Source organism: Cyprinus carpio, chromosome A13 (assembly GCF_018340385.1).
Source record: "Cyprinus carpio isolate SPL01 chromosome A13, ASM1834038v1, whole genome shotgun sequence".
In the NCBI taxonomy this organism is placed as follows: Eukaryota; Metazoa; Chordata; class Actinopteri; order Cypriniformes; family Cyprinidae; genus Cyprinus; species Cyprinus carpio.
Genome location: NC_056584.1, coordinates 27,655,520 through 27,661,609, shown reverse-complemented (window position 1 = coordinate 27,661,609; position 6,090 = coordinate 27,655,520). Strand labels below are relative to the sequence as shown.

Here is a 6,090-nt window from a genome sequence, read left to right as displayed (position 1 = left end):
CTCAGGCATTCAAGATGTAGATGCCTTTTCTTCTTCAGTAGAACGAGAAGATTTTTTAGAAGAATTTTTTAGCTGAAAACGTGGTACCCCTCGGTGATTCATAAAATGCAAGTCAATGGCTACCGTCCACCTGAGAGTCCAAAAATGCACATACAGGCAACATGAAATTAATCCCAGCAAGTACTGATGATATACTGCGATCGTATGAAGTGAAATGATTTAAAACATTATCACCTGTAATCCAAACCCTCAGGTGAACGGTCCGGAGTGATGCCCGGTTCACAAACGAATCATTCTTTTGAACCGGTTCTTTTGAAATCAGTTCGACCGTAAGCAAAGGACAGATGAGCCGCTCATATGTTTTTTTGCCATGCGTTTATGTGCTTTAAGACAGGGTAAAACCATCCACTTTCACATCATTATTGGGTGCTTTAATAACATAATTGGGCATATATTTTTACGTCATGCAGTAATTTGGACCAGCACATAATTGGACCAATTCATTGAAACAATCTGTCCGAAGAAGCGTTCGCAGAAAAGAATCGGATTTCCCAATTTGCCCGAGGCTCTGGATACAAGTAATAATGTTGTAAATAATGTTCAGATTCTTGCACAGACCAATCATTTTTTCGCTTCATAAGACCTCAATATATCGTCAGGAGCCACTGGGATTTAATTTCATGTTGCCTGTATGTGCTTTTTTGACTCTTAAAGTGCTGGAAGCCATTGACTTGCGTTATATGAGTCACCAAGGACACGGTTTCAGCAAAAAATCTTCTTACCTGTCCTACTGAACCAATAAACGCACCTACATCTTGTATAGCGTTAACAGTGAATTAGAATTTTTGGGTGAACTTTCCCTTTACAAATGCAGCTGGACGGCATTTAAGGAGACGTGTCCGAGGGCGGAGTGGTTTGTACGGTGCATCAGCTGTCATCCTGCAGTCCCTCAGCTGGCTTGTGATTGGCTCTAATTCCAGCCGGCCTCCCACTACTGCCAGTTAAAAGGTACGTCCTATAAAGCCGGTAGAAGTTCCGATTGTGTTGGCGCAATACAAACGCAGCTGTCGCAGCACAGTGCCCCTTGTTAAACAGGCGGATGCGGGCGTCCTTTCGACTCTGTGCAGTGCAGTCTCTCATGGCCCTCACTGCGGATGCAGTAGAATGCCCTTTGGTCTGGTTAAAATAGAAGTTGGACGCCACAATCCGAGGCAGGCAGATCCAAGAGCTCCGCTCGACTCGCTGGAAGCTCCGTGTAAGGGGTCGTGGATCAGCGTATCCCCGTCCACAATGTGGACTGCTCCAGAGGAAAGTGGCTTGAAGAAGCCAGTTCCTCATGTGGACGTCGTAGAGACTGCGCTGGAATGGCTTTGTAGCGCGCTGTTTAGCGCGCCGTTCTTGACTAGCATGTTCTCGATGGCCCTGTAGCGGGTTTGTGGTTCATCCAAGCGGTTTGAAGTAGACTTGCGTATAGTCCCGATATGACTCTCTCTCCGTCCGGGTTCTCTCAAGATCGCAAGAGTCTGATGTAAGAGTTCATGGCGTGAATCCGTGTCAGGCGCCACCGGAGACGTGAAATAACCCCGGCGTCTTTTTCAAACGGTGATCTGATGTTGGTACGAATAGGGCATGTTGGTCTTGGTACCCATTCGAATCCTTGTGCGTCGGTTCTCGTCCCAGTTCGATAGACGTGAACTTCAGTGGCGCGCCGACACTTCGGGATGGATATCCATCAATTTCGCAGCAACGCTCTGGTGCCTCCTTTCCGCACGCCGATGATGATGCCTGTGCTGATCGCGTGTTTGCTGGTTCCTGGAGGGGGAACTAAAGAAGGGCCGACCGTATCGTTGCCCGGATCTCTTGGGGCTGACGTCGATCCGCCGGGCCACACTTGGATGTACTCTCTGGCACGCGGCAAACAAAAACCAGATCAAACGTCCGGGGAAGCGCCAGGAACAAAACATAGCTCAGGAAGATTAGCCATTGAGTACCGTGAGAAGAGATGAAAAAAGAGAGGAACTGCGGTCCGCTGGCGGGTCCGGTGTTGAAGGAATTTCTGTTCAGATCACAGCTGCAAGTGCATCAAGGTCGAGCTCAAGCCACCGGCTCCTACGAGCGCAGCTGGAAAACACACGAGAAGATCAAACTTGACATACTGTTTCTATTTAAGATGAAATTAAGAGTAAATAAAGCAAGCCTTAACAAGCTTACTTTCTCCAACAAACTAAAAAGGAAAGTCCAACTACAATATAAAAAAAAAAAAATTTAAAACTAATATGTATATAGATGCGAAGTTTAAGTTGAAGTATCAAATTACTAAAACTGAAAAATCGATCAAGCTGTCAATACGATTACTGCAATTAAGCACATACAAAGTTATATATATTTTGGTTACTTTGGCACTGAGACATTATTATAGCTTATATTAATATTTGAATCATTTACATTTTTGTTTATGTTCGTCTTTTGTTGTTATTTGGTTATTATATTTAGTCATTTATTAAACTATCTAGACATTGTGTTTTAGTATTTTTTAGTTTTTATTTTCAATATATCAACTGAAATAAAATGTTATTTTCTTTTTATTTTAACTTTATTTTATTTTTTTTTATTTTATTTATTTAAAAAGTTATTTCCAATACTGATTTTCTTTTCTTATTTTACGTTCTCCTTTCAGGATTTTATTAACCATAACACCGCTATGCTAATCACAAGGACGTTGTGTGGGGTCAATTCAGTTTTGAATCTAGTTGTTTTTTTCAAATTTTGTTTTTTATTTCCATTATTTTGCATATATAGTTTTGAATTTTCATTATTTTCTGTATGATGCTTTAATTTATTTTGCATAAGCTGCCGCCTCCCTGAGAAAATGTGACCTAAAATAACAGATTCCTCCAAATATTTCATAAATCAAAGCCAGTTAAATTGGTTTTATGGTGCGTCCATCACACCGCATGCAATATTATTGAATTCCAGTCATAATGGCTGGTAAAACCCCCTCATAACCTCAGTAAGCACTTTGATTATATGGGTGGAAAAGTGTTGCTATGTTTATATAAAAAAGCATTGTAATTTTACTCTTGGCACAAAATTGCCCAGCAATCCACAGTCATACCTCGAGATCAGTCGGAATCAATCCATGCTGTCTCTATCCTTTCTCAGATCACCTTTATGACCTACTGGTTTGTGTTACAGATGATAATGAAGCACTAAATATACTAACACTAACCTGTGGCAGCAGCAGAGACGTGTTTCTTTTTTCACTAAAAGCTGAATTCTTTTTAAATTAAATCGCCTTCAGCGGACCCTAAGAGAGAGCCAAGGCCAAAGTCACAGCCAAGACAGAGAAACGAGAATGCGGAAAGATCCTCTGCTGATGAGTTTCCAAAGGAGTCGCTCAAGTATCCCATGCAATTGGGTGAATTCGCAAACATCTTCTGACATTTACGCTTCATCAGATTCCCGAGCGCAGCAAACAGAGACATCAGGTTAATACAGACCCGGATTACAACAGAACCAAACAGCGGAGCCTCCCCCTCCATTCACAATATCCCTCCAGTTTAAAGGTCACTCCGGTGGCAATTTTTAGCCCTCCAGCTCTCCAAACTGGATTAAAGCTTAGAACTGAAACTCTCATTACAGATTACAGCCATCTGCACACTTTCATGAGACACCATTCCCATGACTTGATCTCGGCTGCTGAGCACACTTTATCCAAACTCCACTCAGCACATTTTTTGTGCATTACGTTTAGTAGGATTAGCCTCTTCTTCAAGTTCTTTGGACGCTGACGTGGTCACCGCTGGTATGTTCCTGTGAAACGTGACCTGCAAGAAAACCCTTAGGGATAATTACCAAACAAGGGCTGTCTAGTGAGCCCTACGATTTCCGTGAGATGGAGAGAATTCCAGAAGCCAATCCCAGAAATCCCTCATAAAAAATGGATCACTGTATATTCTATATATATATATATATATACTCTGTATATTTTCCTTAAATCACCCAAACGCAAATCTAGGAAAAGTTGTTTAAATCTTTAAGCATATCATAAAAATAATTAATTTAAAATTAAATTAAACCCTGATGTCAGCACTTTTGCAAATTTCATTTACATATTGAAAGTTTTAATTGTTGAAGTTTTGTGGATTTGTTTGATTTCCCCAATTTCTGATAATGAAATTTGTATTCCATCATAAACCACAGACTATAGATTAGTACATTGCCAACACCAGCATTGTCTTAAAAATCAATTTCAAAGGGACATATTATTGGATAAAATGAAATAAATATTACATAGTTGAAGTTTTATGACTTAGATTGATTACATGGTATTAATTAAAAAATAAAAAATAAAAAAAACCGAAATTATGTTTAATTAATTAAGTAGAAAAATGTAAAATACAAAAGGGGGAAAATAATAAAATGGAATTTTGGGGGAAAAAATGTACACATTGTATAGACCTAGTTAATATTAAATTGTTAATAAATTATTTTTTATCACTTGTTTCATGAACTTCAATTGATGAGATATCCTCTGATTAGTAAAATTTAATTAAAACAGAATGAAAAAAAATCAAATGCAGAAAAATTTATAACTTTTTCTTTTTTTTTTTTTTTTTTTTTCTTTTGAACATGGAGTTGCAAAAACAAAAACACATCATAGAGCCCTATATATTACAATTTTATAAATACTTATGTGCACATTTTTTTGTATTCAATAATTAAAGGGTACATTTCATAGAGCCCTATTATTACTACAATTGTAATAAATTATTAATTGTAAACTAATTTTATTTTTTTAATTTTTATGTATTATATATTTTTAATTTTAATTTTGATTATTAATTTCATAGAGCCCTATTATTACTACATATTATTGTTAAAATTGTAATGAAATAATAAATTGTTAATGTTTTATGAATTCAATTGATTAGACATCCTTTTTTATTATTACAATTCAAAAAAAAAGTGAATGGGAAAAATAAAACCGATTTCATAGGTTTCTTAGCTTTAGGGTTTTGTTTCAGTCGGGTCTTAGACATGTTTTCATGACATTTACCCTCCTGGGCAGAAGGACGCTCTGCTGTCTGTATGACAGTGTAAACTTTATTTTCCCTCTTCTTCTGCCACAAACTGCTTCCCATTTCTCTCTCTTTATTATTCACATCTTCTCCCCATGAGCTCAGAAAGTGACAATGCTTGTGTCTCTGGCTGTAATCTGTGCGCGGGGATGGAGAGACGCCTGCAGGCGGATGACGGGACGGACAGACGGATGGACAGATGAGGAGCAGAGGGGAGTGAAGGAGCTCCAGCGTTTGGCTGAGATGCACTGATGTGGCTGATGCACTGTGGCATTTCTGTCTGCCTGTCAGCGGTCAAACAGTAGAAGAGCTGCCAGGCCTGATGCTAACAGCAAGATGCGCGGCCAGGACTACTGTCGAAACCAATCCGGCTCACCGCAGCGATGCATGCATCAGAACCTCTAAAGCCAGCCCAGTGACATAGCACTGAGGCTCTCAAGGTAGTTTTTGGGTGGTACAGAAGTGTGTGATTCCCCCAAAATACATTTGGACACTTAAAAGTGTCTGAGTATCATTGCATTAGATAACAAATATCAAATCAAGTGGCCTATGCAAAAAATAAATAAATAAAATAAAATAAAAAATTTAATAAAATATAATAAATAAAATCCTACAGCAAACCAGCGTTTCTTTGCAATAACGTTTCTTTAAGGTTCACACTGGTGATTACCTTCACATTTTAATGCAAATGCATTTCCAGGTAATGCATGAATTGATAAAAGCTAAGTTGCTTTTGGAGAAAAAGCATTTTCCAAATGTATATATTAAAATGTACATTATTAAAGTACAATAATGACTTTTGTATGGACTAGTAATATTACAACTGTGTATACTGAACTATGGTTAAAACCAAATTGTGATTTTAATGAGTAGGCCTGAGACAAAAAGAAAAAAACGTTGTTACCTGTTACCAGGGTGTTGCTAAGGGGTTTTCGGGGTGTTTTGGACGGTCTCAGGGTGTTGCTAAGTGGTTGCTAGGGTGTTCTGAGAGATTGGCGTTTTTTTGGGC

The 6,090-nt window shown here is 38.6% G+C and overlaps 1 pseudogene; it reads right to left on the bottom strand.

The window, feature by feature from the left end:
* Positions 1–927: 927 nt before the first annotated feature.
* On the bottom strand, positions 928–5,355 carry LOC122147316 (annotated as a pseudogene).
* Between the last annotated feature and the right edge of the window lie 735 nt (positions 5,356–6,090).